Consider the following 16,991-nt stretch of genomic DNA (forward strand, 5'->3'; position numbering starts at 1 on the left):
CTCCCCTTAGTATTTCTATCTCTTGCTTAATAATAACAAATGAAATCTTCCCTTTAAAATTAATTCTGTTTCTCAATAATAATAAGTGCAATCTTCGCATACAAATTTAATTGCTGCTTATTAAAAGTGATTTGGTGATCAATTCGACGAAACATAGAATGTGTCGTCGCCGTGGCCCTCAGTCGTTACCTGCAATACCCCAAAACTGTTCCTTACCTTTTTTACTGTTACCGGATCGCCATCTGACTGCTACATCGAACTGCGACATGAATATACTTACTCTGTTTTACTATACTCTTATCAGCTGCTGGTGGGATCTCATAGTAACTGGCTGTATTTATTACCAAAGCTGACGTTATTCTTTAATACCATAGCTGACGTTATTCTTTAATTAATTTGAGTGAAGTTAGGTAATTCATAGTTGAACTTTCTCTTGACAACAATAAAATTTTGCAAAGTTTTACGTTGGTGGTTTTTGAGATGGATTATAATCAGTAATGCAATATTGCTGGCAAAAAATAATTATATTCCGAAAACGATTATTCATATATTTACTGTTGGTAATAAAATGATTTTACAAACGTTGAGATGGGACTTACTTTTTACAATAATCCTACAACTAGCGTTGCGCAAACATACCTTCAGTAGTCTTGAGTTTCTCGAAGAAGAGAAAAAAACATTCAGTAATATTAGTTCCTCTTATGATAATAGTTAGCTGATGTGTCTGTACATCCGTTTATAATCTCTTGTAAATCATAGCTGGTGGCTGGCAGGCACACCGCTCCTCTCAACCTTTCGCTTCGCACCTGCTACCGTCTCGCTTACTACTGAGTCCCTACGAACGCTAAAGTGGGGTCTCTCCCGCCAACAATGCTTTCTGGTGCAGTCAATGCCTGCTACCATTACAAAAACGTATCAATGCGCAGTCTTTCCCGCTCTTTTCTTAAAATGTATCCATACGCGGTCTCTCCCGCCCTTTTTAAAATTATACCAATGTGCGGTCTGTCCCGCCAACAATACTTTGGTGCAGACATTCCCTGCTACCACAATCATTTCCAAAATAACAAATATTAATTCTTCCCACTTAATCCTATTAATAAAATATAAACATCTTTCATAAATTGTGGTTTGACAATAGACAATAGAAATATACACGTCTTACAAAGTTTATAGCTGGAGTAAGCATTGGGATCTCAATATGTGGTGTACCCAATTTATCTTTCACTGAGCGAGATGGCGTAATGGCTAGCACACTGGACTCGCATTCGGAAGGACGACTGTTCAAACCCACGTCCGACCATCCTGACTTAGGTTTTCCGTGATTTCCCTAAATCGCTTCAGGCAAATACCGCGATCATTCGTTTGAAAGGGCATCCTTCCCTAATCCGGTGGGACCTATGACCTCGCTGTTTGGTTCCCTGTCCCAAACCAACCAACCAACCAACCAATTTATCTTTGTTTTACTTACTATACCTAAAAAGGGAGTAGTCCCATCCCCCTCAGACTTAATGGTAAAATGGCCCAGTAGACAGACCGTCCGAAACTGAACACAGCTCAACGATGAAAACAGCAAGAAGGCGCACTGAACTGCGAAGAAAGAAGCAAAATAGGTACAGTGAGCGGTCCAAGCTCGGTACGTGCGACATCGAGCGGACTGCGTGAATAACGTTGGCCTGGTTGTGTTTTCGCGGTATTGGACTGCTAAGCGAGAGGTCAGTGTTCAAATCCCTCTCGTGCCCCCTTTTTTTACACAAAATTATCATCTTTCCGTTCGGTCATCGACGTGTCTGTTCTCCTACATTTGTCTTGGCAACTGTTAAACTATCCATTGGGTACAGAATATGAGTCATGTGGTAAGAATGTATTACCGTCGCAAGTGAATTTGATGTATTGTGAGAGCAGGCGAGATGGCGCGTAGATCTCTTACAGAAATTAAATCAACAAATAAACGGGTGTGAACTATGTTACAAAAGAAGAATTCAAGAGTCATAACTTCCAAAACGGAACGCAAGAGTCATAGCATGTGGTACTTGCTTCGAACAGATAGGAGGTATGTGCGTCTTGAGGTCCCTCCCTTACACCTCGCTGTTACAAACGGGCTTTACACCACGACACAGACACAAGTTTGAATACAGCTATCAGACACATCAATGACTGGACAGACAGTTCAATCTTGTGGAAAGAAAAAAAAGCGACTCGATAAAGATCTGGACACGTATCTGCCCCTTTAGACCAACACCGTGCCCACATAACCACGACCCACGACACCGTGGCTATTCGAATCAGCTCGAAGTTGCACATTTTGAGCTTGGACCGTTCATAGTTTAGATTTTGCCTCTTTTTTTTTACCGTGTAGTACACCTTCCTGTTTCCATGCTTGCAACGCGTTTCAAGCACCATCTGCTCTTCGTCTGGCGTCTATCAATAAATGTGCTACTTGCAGAAAAAATGTCTGTCCAAAGTAGCCCAGAGGGAACTGGACGGGCGGTGGGTGGGCAGAAATCGACGTCCAGCGATGTCGCCCGCTGGCGTTTAGCTGTGCCTTCTTGTAGTGATCGATGTCACAGCCTGTGCGGGATGCAGATAGTTTTCCGTCAGTTTTTACCGCCTGAAAATCGTGTGTTATACTTTTATATGTTGATGGTTCACTTACGATTCTGACTTCCCAAAGCTTCATCTGCATCGTCGGGACGCAGACGGAGCGGTTTTGCTACACTACACTATTGCACTTCTTAATGTAACTGACGTACTTGCACTGCACAAACGTTTCTCCGTAGATTTAAACAGGGTACCTTAAATACAATATGGCGGCCTTGCAATAAATTTAACTTCTTGCAGTGTGAAACAAATGACTACAAAAATATCGGTATCGCGAATATCGATGGAGGTGAATGATTATCCGTAGTCATCCACACACTGTAAGGTGCCGTATTGTGTTTGAGGTATACTGTTTACATTTATGGACAGACGTTGTTACAGCGAAAGTATGTCAAAAACAGTGTTACATTGGAATACAACCGTGTCGTGTTAAAAAAACAATTCCGTCAGTGTGCCAATGATGCAGGTAAAGCTTCGGGACGTAACAGTTGAAAGTGAACAACCGACACATAAAAAGTACATGACACGGTTATAACAGCATAAGACACGATGCCAAACTATCTGCATCCCGCACGGCAAGGGGGCACAGCTCGACGCCAGCAGCAGACAACACCGGACGTCGATTTCTGGCCACCCGTGCCCGCTCAAACTCTCCAACAGGAATAGCGAATAAACAGTTCTACGTTAGTTCAGACTGATATTTTGTCTTCAAGTAGCATATGTGTTAATAAACGCCTGAGAATAGCAAAACATGCTTGAAACGCATTCCAAGTGTTTAACTGCAAGAAAATAACAGTGATTGGTTGCAGAAAAAGTACAAATAAAAAAGGTAAATATTCGAGATCCAAACCCCACTACGGCACGGCCAGGAAGTTTCAAACCAGCGGACACCCCGCTGCAGAGTTTCCTCCAATCCCACATTTCCAGATTTTCTACTCTAGAAACTTCCTGGCAGATTAAAACTGTGTGCCGGACCGAGACTCGAACTCGGGACGTATGCCTTTCGCGGGCAAGTGCTCTACCATCTGATCTACCCGAGCACGACTCACGCCGCGTCCTCACAGCTTTACTTCTGCCAGTACCTCGTCTCCTAGTTTCCAAACTTCCCGAGTTCGAGTCTCGATCCGGCACACTGTTTTAATCTGCCAGGAAGTTTCATATCAGCGCACACTCCGCTGCAGAGTGAAAATCTCTTTCTGGAAACTTCTCCGCTTTTATTTATACACGTTTTCGCGTCGTCCAAACTGTGCACCGTATGGATCTATGCTCCACATGTAGCAAAAAAAAAAAAATGGCTCTGACTGCTATGGGACTTAAGATCTGAGGTCATCAGTCCTCTAAAACTTAGAACTACTTAAACCTAACCATCCTAAGGACATCACACACATCCATGCCCGAGGCAGGATTCGAATCTGCGACCGTAGCGGTCGCGATGTTCCAGACTGAAGCGCCGAGAACCGCTCGGCCACCACGGCGCCCACATGTAGCATTTGTCTAAAACTAAAAGGCTTCTAAATTATTGTTAAAACTGACTGTTCCTCCATCAGACTCTCATTTTAGATCGTCGACCACTTGCCATCAGCTACTAATAAAAGGTCTCCCCCTTCCCGTGTGTTCAGTACGTTAGTGAACCGTTCTGGTCCGTAAGGGAGCGCAGGTGAAATTTTAGAGGTAACAAAAGGTTTCGTGTCGGACGCTCTAGAGTATTCCCGGTCGCAGCCCTCCTTAAGGCCCCCCTCGTTAGTGGAGAGGGGCGGGGATCACGTGGCCGCCATTGATCCCCTTTGAGCGTCGAATAGCGGAGGCCTTCTTGCCGGCTCTTGGTGAGTAGCGCGGCGCGCCGAGTGCCGCCCTAAGACGCGCTGGAGAGGCCTGCTCCCGCTCCAGCTGCTGCTGGCCTCCTCTGATGTCGCGGCCACTGCCTCCTCCGCTGTGGCCGGCCCACGTACGGCGCAAGCAGTCTCCGGAAGTCGTGCGCCGCGCCCAGCACTTGTCTGGCACTTCGTAACGACCACAAGGGCTCGTCTGTTACCAAGGTGGAAAAAGGAGGGAAGAAGTGTGTAAACGCATCACACGAGAGAGCCTTTGTTTGCTCACACGCCTGTGCGCCTACTTCTGTATGCTGACGGTATTACGGCATCGCCAGAAGTGTCGGGCGAGCATCGAGGATCATATATCTGCCCTTGTGTACCGACGGTTTTCGTGATGCTACTGTAAATATTCTTCGAAAGAGGGACTTGGGAGGGGGACGGCGACATTTTCATAAAAAAGTGTTTCCAGTTCGACTTCATGAAATTGACTACAGAAGAATCTACAAAACATAGTTGAAAAGCTGCTTCAGGCTACGACAACGCTTCTCGATAGCGACGCTTTGTTTTTAGTACCGTGTTTCGAGAATATAAAATTCGCACGAAGGAGTTTTGCCTTCTCGGTATTTGTTGTCATACAGATCAGCCAGCTGTGTTGTTCCCTCTTACCGAGCCGCGTCGCGCAGTGCTTCTCAGACTGGACCCTCGCTGGGGAGGTCACATTTCCGTCCGACTGTAGAATTCGGTCCTCAGTGGTTGCACCATTACAACTGAACGTAACACGGTGGAAAGAACTACTACTTCACCAGCAGAACAAAAATGTGTGTGTGAAATCTTATAAGACTTAACTGCTAAGGTCATCAGTCCCCAAGCTTACACCCTACTTAACCTAAAAAAAGGACAAACACACACACACACACACACACACACACACACACACACACACACACACACACACACCCGTGCCCGAGGGAGGACTCGAACCTCCGCCGGGACCAGCCGCACAGTCCATCACCAGCAGAACAGCGAGAGACACTGCCACTGGAGATGCTGCAGTATACAGACAGTGTCTTTGTAGTCGGTACTTGTCAGGCCTCCTATGACAAGCGATTGATCGTAGGACAATATAACTTTGTGGAAACATTTGCAAGGACAGGCGGAATAGGAGTAACGCATAAACTATTGACCCCCAGAACTTAGAACTACATAAACCTAAATAACCTAAGGACATCATGCACATCAATGCGCGAGTCAGGATTCGAACCTGCGACCGTAGCGCTCGCGCGGTTCCAGACTGAAGCGCCTAGAACCGCTCGGCCACATCGGCCGGCTCAAGACAGGTAACAGTTGTTAATTGCGTACCGTTTCTGCGTTCAAGGCTACAAAAGTTTCTCAGTGTAACGACTATTTGCATCCACGGCAGCCTGGAACCGCACTGTAGATACCATTTCACAATTGCCAGCAACCCTTCGAACTGTGGACGACGGAATACTCGGCTGTCGTGATACAGTCGTGCAGTCCTTGAAGATCGCACATTCCGTTCAGCATTCCCAGGGTTGGCAATGGTAGTTTCAACAACAATTTGTGGCACAGTTGGCCGTCAACCTCTCCCAGCAGCAACTCCCGAGTCGCCAGTGAATTCGAACTTGCAAATCATGTTCTCGAACCCCGGTGAGGAAACAGGACCATTCCATATTCCTTTTACGGGTCAATACTCGTGAACAACTGCAGCAGTGTTGCTGTTGGTTTATCAAAGCAGCTTTACGAGTGAAGCCCCGCTCACCTCGCCTAGACCAATGCTGACTGTCCGTAACTGCGATGCACGCTCACCCTCGTGTTTGCGAGGCCCACGAGGAAGACAGGCCGCGGCGCGTGCGTCACGCACGTAGCCCTGAACTCGCTCGCTCGCTCAGCTCAGCAGACAAAATGCGTTTCTAAACCCGTTAACTCGCAGCTGGGCGTCTAAGTACTAACGAGAATTGCATCTTCCACTGTAATCTGCTGTTATGAAGTCTTACTGATTAACAGTATACAGCAAAATTTAATTTAAGATCAACACTCGATATAAATGGTATAACGACGAGTTTGTAGCATTTAGTCTCTTCTGCTTAACAATACTCATTAAATGCTGGAAGTGGTGCCTTATGCAACTGATAATCATTTTAGCACGATTTGATTTTATTGTACGTAAGTAGAGCCGTAACAAATTACAAGTAGGCCCACGGACTTCCCATCATTATGGAAGTAATAACAGTAGGATTCCAGTAGAAGATTCAGTTTTCGTTTGTACGGACACGCCTAGTTACGTAGTTTGCCTGCGGACTTGAGCGAGTGCAGGATACCTTGGTGACGTGCGCGCCGCGGCCTGTCTTTCTCGTGGGCGTCGTCGTGTTTCAACCGTACGTCGGCGTGCCAGTCCCGGTGGCTAAGGCAAGTCCTCACACTGTCACTGCTAACGACGAAAACCGTGCAGCACACGGTTTGAATATCATTCCTACCAAGTCGACTGCCCATTTGGTAAATAGTCTTCCGTCTACACTGGCTCAGGTAGTGAAAGTCTAATGATAGCCACCCTGTACTGAAGCGGAACGCGTCTGGAAGTAAGGAAATAAATAAACTGGATTTATACGGTTGGGTATTTACGTAAACAAATTATTCGTTTAGAACCCACAATAAAATTTGTTCAAACACTTACTCACCAAAATTACTGAGATTTCACGGTGTGTCTACGAGCGTGATGTGAGAACGTGAAAATTGCTTGCTGTGCCCTGATATCGTCGGGAGGTGGCTTCACAGATGTTTGGGATCGCCGTGTGCTTCAGAGGAATCAGATGAAAGGCAGCTGGTGAACTCTGTGCTGACTCGCGCCCTATTTATGCCCGAAGAACCGTGGCGGTTGGCCGGGATTGGAGCGCGAGGGTTGGAAGTTGGAGGCAGAGAGAAAGCTGGCCCGGACCTCGCCCCGCGCCTGACAAAAGGCAGCCGACAATAAGGCCGGCCGGCGCCTCTGTGGGCTGCAGCTGGCTGCACTGGAGGCACTGCGGCCCTGTGCTGCCTGCAGGTGGCACCTCTCTCATCATCCGCGCTTCTGCTGGCCACTGATAAGCCCCACATTCTCGATTGAGAAGACAGACTTGCCAAATACACTCTAAAGCCAAGAGCACGTAAATATTTCTTTATTTAAAACAATCGGTTTCGGCGTACTTTGCTGTCATCTTCAGGTCTCAAAGACTCTTTTTGTTGTGAAACGTGTTCATTTTAAGTTGGTCCGCGGCAAAGTTTTTATCCACATGACAGCTTGGCGTGAGATCCAATTTAAAATGAACACGTTTCGCATCGAAAAGATGTTTTAAGACCTGAAGATGACAGCAAAGTCTGTCGAAACCACTCGTTTTAAATAAGGAGATATTTATGCCAACTTCCCGTTAGAAATTTTTTAGCAAGTCTTTATTCATCAATAAAGTTTCTTCTGAATAATTTTGATTATGCGTCTTCATGTGACACGTGTGGAAGGCCCTCTCGTGTGGCACACGGAACGCGCTTTGTCCACAGCTGCACGCCTTCCTGCCGCAGCCATTCTTTTCAATCCTTTAAACCCACGTGCTTGGAAATCAGCCCAACCTCACACCGCTGCATCTCCCTGATAACGTCTACTTCGGGACTTTTATCCAACAAGTACTTCACATCGCTAATAAATTTTTACCTGCTGTGTTTTACTTCAGGCAACTACAGAAAAATCAATGATACAATTTGAGAAAAAAGTGCCGACCAGGAGTGGCCGAGCGGTTCTAGGCACTTCAGTCTGCAACCGCGCGACCGCTACGGTCGCAGGTTCGAATCCTGCCACGGGTATGGATGTGTGTGATGTCCTTAGGTTAGTTGGGTTTAATTAGTTCTAAGTTCTAGGGGACTGATGACCTCAGATGTTAAGTCCCATAGTGCTCAGAGTCATTTGAGAAAAAAAGTATCTCATGTCTATCTCTTTTTCATTTAGTGTTTAGTGACATCGCCAAGTCAGTAGCTTTGTGGGTTGCATAAAACACAGCAAGTGTGTGGAACCCATGCCACGAATGGTCACACATCGAAAATTTGTTTAGCGTGTGGCAGAGCGTCAATACTTGCTGATAAATCAAAACTGAATTGACAGACACGAAAGCGTGCTTTGTTTCGAGAACTAAAATTGAGGACTCTTCGAAATAAATTCGAGCACCTTACGCATAGCGCTCAGTTGAATGCAACGGGAAAAACCCTAAAACTTCGTACAATGAGAAATACCCTCTGTCGGCAAATCGTAGTTATTTTTGCAGAGTACGGGTGTGGACGTAGAATCCTTACTATTAAATCGTCTGTTTGTGATTGGTATTCCGATGGAAATATATCGGCACAACTACAATACTGTAGCAGCAGTAGCCCAGCGCGGGGACAGATTTCCTTAGAGTTGCTCGTGTGTATACGTTTGCATTATGCTATCATTTTTTGCGTCGGAACTACGGTACAACTTGGAGTTCAGTTTTTTGTGCTGAGACGTAATAGATCATAGGAAATAACTGAATTACACCCGCTGATTCTGCTCGTGTTTATAAAGATTTTCCCGTGCCGAGTTGCGAATCCCCCTAGAGATTCCCATGTGCCATTTCCTTTTTCGCTAGCCCCAAATTGCTGGCATATGGTTGAAGAACTTTCATTGCCTCATCCTGCCTTCTACTGATAGGGACATGTAAGTAAGACGAGAAAGAATAAAAAGCAGCAAATGCGCTGATCGTATGATGTGCTAACAGAAACGGAGGAAGATCCGTAGGCAATGATGGAAAATACTGTAAGTTTGGTTAAGGAATTTGGAATGAAACTGAACAATGGCAAGACCAAAATGATGAGAATCGCAAAAAGCAATGACACGTTTAATATATCACTAGATGGAACGGTATTATGGAAGAGGTTCACCAAATGTTTTGTTTCGGGTGTATGTCGTGTGGTTCTGAAACGTGGGCACTCAGAAACAACAAAAGTATCTAGAAAGTTAGAAGACTGAAGAAAGTGACATGGATGGACAGACTGAGAAATGAGGTGCCGAACAAGGAAGGAGAGGAACTTGACGAGGGTTGTACAGAAGAGGAAAACGCAGTCGATGGGACACTCGTCACGTAGGAATTGTCTACTACAGAGAATCGTGGAGGGAAAAGAAGGAAAAAGAGGGACAGCAAGGTGGTGCTCTGTAATGCTAACATGTGTGTAGAGACGAAATAGTTACAAGGAAATGAAGGAAGATGCTCGGGACAGAGAGGTTTGGAGGACGTCCAGTTGATACCTGTCCGAGGACAGATTCACTGAAAGTAGAGGCATTTGAATAATCTCTGTAATCGGCTTTGGTTCGCTGCAGATTAAAGTAGGGAACTATCGAAGAGATTAAGTCGTAAATTACATACTTAAGAAGTTGACCAGCACATGCACTCTCAGCTGTGGATGCTTACTCGGTACGTCGCCAGACGGATCGAGAGTTTGCTGTAGGAGATGACGTAGACGTCTAACCGGTAATAGCTGTAAAAGTTTTGACGGTGGCTGAAAAGAAAATTGAAACAAAACTCTCAATTAACAAACGGTGATGCTCCTCCGGCATAAGGCTTATTTCATGATTTCGTTAGACTGAGGTCTGCTGCATATACGGGCAAGACTACGTTTCAGTGTGAGCACGTTTAAATGAGTGCTCGTTGGGAAAAGTCGCTTCTCGACTGTACCTCCACCTACAAGACCCTTTTCCAGTAGCTAATGTAGTTCGGCGAGCTCGGGCGGTTAAGAAAGAAAAACCGAGGCAGGGGGGGGGGGGAGAGACGTCCGTCGGTGGCGTTTGGAGACACTGGGCGCTCGCAGCCGCCGACAAAGAAATTTCATTAAGGTAGTTTATAGTGCGAGGCGGCGCGTAATTTGCAAGCGCTGCCTGACAAGATTGAGGGTGACCCGGGGGCCCGGCCCTGCTGGAAGAAATTCCGGGGCTCGATGGGGAGTTGTCATAGCAACGCGCCGGTACAGTCCCGCTCCCAACACGACTGACCTCCGCTCCAGGGAAAGGGCGCCCCTAGAATCTCCGTATTTGTTCCACAGGGCGCTGTTATTCTGCTTTATTCGCATATAGCGCCCTGCATACGGCCACATTACTTGTTGGCAATACTACTTTGCCAAAACATTCAGTACACTGAAGCGACGAATAATATTGCCAGTTGACAACGCAATTTCACAACGTTAAGACGTTGAACATACAAAATAAAGCGTGTACCGCAATTGTATTAGCTATAACTGGCAAGCAACAACAAAAAACAGCCAAAAACAGGAAATGAGTCAGAGAATGGCTGAAAACAAGGGGCCACCTCTTTCTCGTGTTAATTAACTGACTGAAATCAGAACCGAGAGCCCGAAAGATTCCGCAATTTTCGGATGCGTTGTACCAAAAATTACTACAGTTGAAACAACATGAAACACACGTTAATGAGAATAGATTACGATTAGTTTTGAGATGTTTGGCGACAGGCAGGTCATTCGAAAGCTTTTAGTGCTGTAATAGTAACAGATACAACTAGCGAAATTGTTAAGGGAGTCTATGAAGAAACTGTGTCCTGCAGTGATATATTAAGCTGATTAACGTAAATCGTTTTTTAACGTTTTCAGATGATTTTGAGAGACTAGAATGCATTTCGCAGACCTCTTCATACTGCATATATGTGATGTACTTTTCGAATGGAAGCCTTTTTCCTCACTGCTGTGTAATTTGTCGAATTAATAGTACATTTAAAATTTTTCAAAAAGCCATAAATAAAATGACTACCGCTGTTTAGTGTGAATGTTCAGTAAGTCTTCACAGGCCTCATTTTAATTTTTTCCCGTATATTCCTTTGAATATTGATTTACCGGGGATTATTGTTTTTGCAGTACTCGATAAATTTAGCCACCAGTTCTTTGTTCAATTTAGGACGTAGCGCACTGAAGCGCGGACTTCTAACGAGACACAAAGGCGAACTGAAAACAATAACAATGCACAGTAACGCTCTGCGACTGGTTCGTGAAGCTCTGTCAACATTTGAACGTGGAATATAGTCAAACCGTCAATACACGACCCCACACGCACAGTACGTACTGAGAATATTCAGACTGTTTTAGGGGAATCAGTAATGCTCGTCAATATTTCATGTAATGACAACATGTCTGTATCAGTCCTCAGGCGGTGATGGTTTGACAAAGTTATCGAACGTGCGAGGACCGTTGATGCGACTAGATAGAGATGTTCGTACACTTCCGTACGCTCTCTCTTACCTCTTATCCCTAACGAAACACGTGATGGAGACAGTAGAACTTTTGCACAGTCGTAGAAATGCCGCAGATTACAAGAGAACAGTGATTTTCATCCAGCTTCCTCGATCGTCTCTGTTGCACCTACGTACTCTGAGCTGCAGCGACTTGCTACCAACATAGCAGCGTATCTGTCAGCTCCAGAGATGTCTTCAGAAGAGCACAAAATACTGCAACGGCACTCAAAAATAGATGGCACTAGCGTCTCGTATGCGACGTCCTTCATACACGCACCGCACATTTCCAGAACCCTTCAAACCAGTACGAGATTTCCATCTGCCACCCGTACTCGTGAATTCACATTTACGTTCACTTCCATATAGTTTAGTGAAATTACTCTTAGGCATGTAATCGATGTCACACGATCCACGAACTTGACATCCTTTTTTCAGCATAGGATTATGCAGCCAGCCGGTTTTTAAAGACTGTTTAGTACATTGACCTAGGTTTCGACACCTACTACTCAGAATTTAACTTTGATAAACCGTAAAATTACATTGCGAACAGGGACTAGTCAGAATTCAGAGGAGCTGTGCTCGAGTCAAAAATAAAATAGAACATTCGAGCCTTTGCCAACTAGGATCGTCACCATCAGTCTGACCACTCCCTTTTCGCAGTGTCATTTTACGGTTTATCAAAATTTCATTCTGATGAAGACACTCTTAGTAGGTGTCGAAACCTCGCTCAATGAACCATTTATTTGCAAACTGTTGGCTGTGTAATCCTATGTTGAAACTAATATACGGTTGCTCAGTAACAGCCGTGTTTAAAACTGTGGAACTTACCACTGTAATCTTCCGTTCGGTGACTCCTGTGCGTCCCATTTAAAGAGTGCTGCCTGAACTAAAAATATGTTTCACCCGGCTCACGTTTGAGCGTCATTACAGGTCAAAGCACAGATACGCCCTTGTTTCGGCCAAGTTTTCTGCCTTTGAAATCAGAAACTAATATCAGCGGTATAATGGACGACTGTAACAATCGTAGTAAAGCATGCGGAGAGCCAATGAAAAGAAGAGGGTCAAATATTTCAGATAACAAGCCTCGGAGGAAATTGTGGAAAAAAGGTGAGAATCAGACTAGTGTGTAGCATGAAAATTAAATCTTTGTGCTCGTATTCTTCAGAGTTCGCTGTAGAGAGGCGGCCATTTGTTGCGTATTACGCATGGAGAAGGAGAAGAGTAGGTGGGAAACTGTAGCCTAATAACTCCGACTGGACGAGATGGCGCCGGTAATGCCAGGGCCCGCTGCCCTTAAGCAAAGGCCAAGGGCTGTGTTTACAAAAGTCACCTTTCACAGTTCCTGGGCAGTAACTGACCGGGGACCGAGTACAGCCGATGGCGCGATGTGATTTCTGCCGCTTCCCGGTCTTCCAGTGGCGCCCCGCAAGCAACGAGAGGGTAATACCAGCCGGCTTTCACTGTGCGATTCAAAACATTTCGCTCTGGAAATGGTGCAATTTGTGGAACTACATTCAGATACTCATTCACTCCTCTAGATCGAGCTGTCGCCAAGTCAGCTTTTGGGACCAACGCCGCAGTATTTTACTGACCGTGGTTCAGCTTCTGCTGGCACGCGTGCTTCTGACGTCCTTCGACAAATGTCACGACTTAATCGAGCCGGTTGCAGGAGTTTCAACGCGCACTGCGAACCACGGTGCAGTTTGTGATTAACAAATCGTGCAAAAAAAAAGTTGTTCCGCTACCAACGGTTCGACCTTGAAATATATTTTTGCAATTTTCCTTCTTTAAAGTAGCATTGTACAAACGACTCAATGAACTACGTGATAAACCAAATTAGTAAAATGTCAGATAATGTCATTCTGGTACGGGATCTTGTGTATGTGCACAAACGCGAGGAACTGCGATTGTTCGACCTGTAACCAACAGGTACGCCCACCCCGTAACACGGTAGACCTCAGGTATACTGCGCGAGCTTTTTTAATTTTTCGATTTGCCAACGTACAGAGGGGGAAGTGGCCGGTGGGCGCGACAGCAGACGGGCGTGTTTTTTATTGGGTTGGGCCGAACGCGCGAGGCAGAAATGGATCGTCCGCCTGACGCACATTACGCCGGCGTCGACAGAGCTCCGCTGGTTAAAATGTCCGTTAGCTTTGTTCTCGCGCTTCTACCTACTGAGTAATTTATAAATCTGTTAAAATATGAAACTTCCTTTTGCGTTTGGAACAGAAATAACGACAACCGGCGTTGGAAAAAGGCAAGTGATGGGGGTAGAGAGGGCTGCAGCGGACGAGTCCGCTTCAGTTATAAAACATTATTTCTCTTTTATCCGGCGCCGTCGCAGTGAATTTTTCATGTGGCCGGCTGTGGATCGGGCTAAGTTAATTCTTATGAAGGGCCGGGCGCGGGTGGCATTACGTTATTAAATCCGTACCGGCAGCGCGACGAATGAAATGTCAGGAGGGCGGCGCGTTGTGTGCACCGGCCCGCCGGCACAATGCCTGCGCCGACTGCGGCCCTCGCCAGCTCTCCTTGGTTACTCGCGCCTCCCTCGCTGTCGGCGACGTTTGTTTTTTCCCTGGTGGCCTCTGATGTAACATCGCGTATCCCAGGCTGCTGGCAAAAGCAGCACCAGCGACGCCCAACTTTCCTCTTCAAAGCGACTTAAATACGGCTTGACGTTTCATATTTACACTCCCGAAGGCAGTTTTTAGCGCAAAATTGCTTCTGTCGAACTTCGCATTATCTGCGGAAGTGTGTGTGGAATTCGATTGTTCTTTGGCCGCTGTTTCTTGTCAGAAATACATTGAAGAACCGAAGAAACTGGTACACCTGCGTAATATCGTATAGGGCTACCGCAAGCAGGCAGAAATGCCGCGATACGTCGTCCGCTCGATACAGTTTGAAACTTGTCCGACCAGCCAACATGTTTCCAGCCATCAATGTCGGTGCTTGATGGGCCCAGTCGAGGCGTAAAGCTTTGTGTCGTGCGGACATCGAGGGTACACGAGTGGGCCTTCGGCTCCGAAAGCGCATATCGATGATGTTTCGCTGAATGGTTCGCACACTGACACTCGTCGGTGGTCCACCATTCAAATCCGCAGCAGTTTGGTGAAGGGTTGCACTTCTATCGCGTTGACGATTCTCTTCAGTCGTCGTTGGTGCCGTTCTTGCAAGACCTTTTTCCGCTCGCATCAATGTTGGAGAGTTAATGTTTTACTGGATTCCTGAATTTCACGGTACAGACGTGAAATGCTCGTACGGGAGAATCCCCACTTCATCGTTACCTCAGAGATGCTGGTCCCATCAGTCGTGAGCCGACTATAACATCACGTTCAAACTCACTGAAATCTTGATAGCTTGCCATTGTAGCAGCAGTAAGCGATCTAACAACTGCGCCAGGCACTTGTTTTATATAGGGGTTTTCGACGGCAACGCCGCATTCTGCCTGCTCACGTATATCTGTAGTTGAATACGCATACCTGTACCAGATCTTTTGGCGCTTCAATGTATATTATCACGCTAGGTGAAAACCGTGTAGTGTACACACGTTTCTACTGTCGTCGAAGACGAAGTAAATATTCCATAATTCGAATAAAGAACAGCTGCCAACATGAGTAACTTGGAACTAGATACCCTCGGAGTATTGAAGCAACTTGAAACAACACTTAACAAAAGTATTCTCTGCGGCAGCTCGGACTGGCCGGCTCCATGCCAGAGATTCCTGCTGTCATCAAGTAATGTAGGTCTGATGAAGATCTCTTAAGAAGATCGGACAACTGAAATGGGACCACAATTGTGTTTACTAAATAAATATTATCAATTTAGTAGCGAAAACGACGTTTTTGAGCATCCAATTCTTTGCTGTCAACAACTAGATATCGCTGTGGAGTTAGGAAGCTCTGAAAGTTGTCTTACTGTGTTGCTTTATCCCAGTGGAGCTGACATCCCCACGCTGTGGTATTTGAAAGCGCTTCCCCAATCCGACGAGACAGATGACCTCGCAGTTTGGTCTCCTCCCCCAAATCAACCCAACCCAACACTGTGGTCTCGACTTGGATTCTCGCGTGGAACGCTTATTACGAAGACTAGAAGACTACAACGGAGGTGAGACATTAGACCATTGTGCGTGGTACGTCTCGTTTACTGCGTAATACGTTCTGTTAGCCTTGCTTGTTTGTTTACTTGCGAGTGCGGCGTAGACGCTAATTAAAAGGCATCGCACAGGTTAGGATTGATACGGTCTTAACCGTGAACAAGGCGTCAGGTCACAGCAGACCAGTGAGCAGTTTGCAAGTCGTTTCGACAACTCCACTGGGGCTGTGCGTTATTCACACCTAGAGTTTATTATTACGCCGTGGCAGCACGGGGAAACTAGTTTTGTTGTCAGGCCCTGCCACTGCCTTCTGCAGTATTAGCCAAGAAGCAAGAGCAGCAGCTGTGTGTGCAGTAAAGTGCAACGCAAAGCTTCGTTCATAAAGCAGTGCAGTAGTTGTTTGTGCGGAACAGATAAGCTGCTGCTGCACGGTTGATGGCGCACGCGGTTCGCGCGGTTTCCAGTTCGTATTTGGGCGTCCCTCGAGACATAACACGGCGATTAAGCGCTCTACATACAACTCGTTTGGCGAGTCTGTACGGTCGGGAAGGGAGACCGCTGGTATTTGTCGTCACGGACCGGTGGGGAAAGGGACAATTCAGGTACGCTCAGGTTCCAAACTTTATGCCACTGGCTGAAACCTCGCCCCATATATCGCGTCCTTATAAGACGTTACTCCTACTGGCTTACTCAGCATAATCGCTCTTATTAAACGCTGTAGGTAATCGCAAATTGGGCAGTAGATGTGTCATACTTCGCACCACGCGTCATGCTGACTGCAACACTCGTGGCACGTAACTCTGATACGCGTCAGTGATTTGCAGGCTGCGGGCTTATACGTTCAGAAAGTAAGGGACGTTTGCTTGGATGTAAATCTACGCTGAAAACAAAGTTGCACGAATGCAGTACAATCTATTGATGGTTTACGACACTACAGAAGCCATCGTACTGATTGAGTAGTCGTTAGAAAGCAGACAACAGTGGCTCTTATTTGGCGTCGAGATGTTCGTAAAAGAGGCCGCGCCAGTGTGGATGACGAAGGGAGGAGCGGCAGCCTCAGCATCCAGACAAAACTGGTGGTTGGCGCCTCGCGTTACGAGTCTAACGGCAAGACTCGAAATTTGTGCGTTGCTGGGTACCGTAAGTGCTGACAAACACACAGCCAAGGGGAGGAACGATGTCGACAAGCAGGAGACC

General features: G+C 46.2%; 1 protein-coding gene across 2 annotated transcripts in view; it reads left to right on the top strand.

The window, feature by feature from the left end:
• LOC124622635 (transducin-like enhancer protein 4) overlaps window positions 1–16,991 on the top strand; it is a 461,107-nt gene that overhangs the window by 304,845 nt on the left and 139,271 nt on the right. The window lies entirely within an intron of this gene.

The sequence above is a fragment of the Schistocerca americana genome, chromosome 7 (genome assembly GCF_021461395.2).
Source record: "Schistocerca americana isolate TAMUIC-IGC-003095 chromosome 7, iqSchAmer2.1, whole genome shotgun sequence".
In the NCBI taxonomy this organism is placed as follows: domain Eukaryota; kingdom Metazoa; phylum Arthropoda; class Insecta; order Orthoptera; family Acrididae; genus Schistocerca; species Schistocerca americana.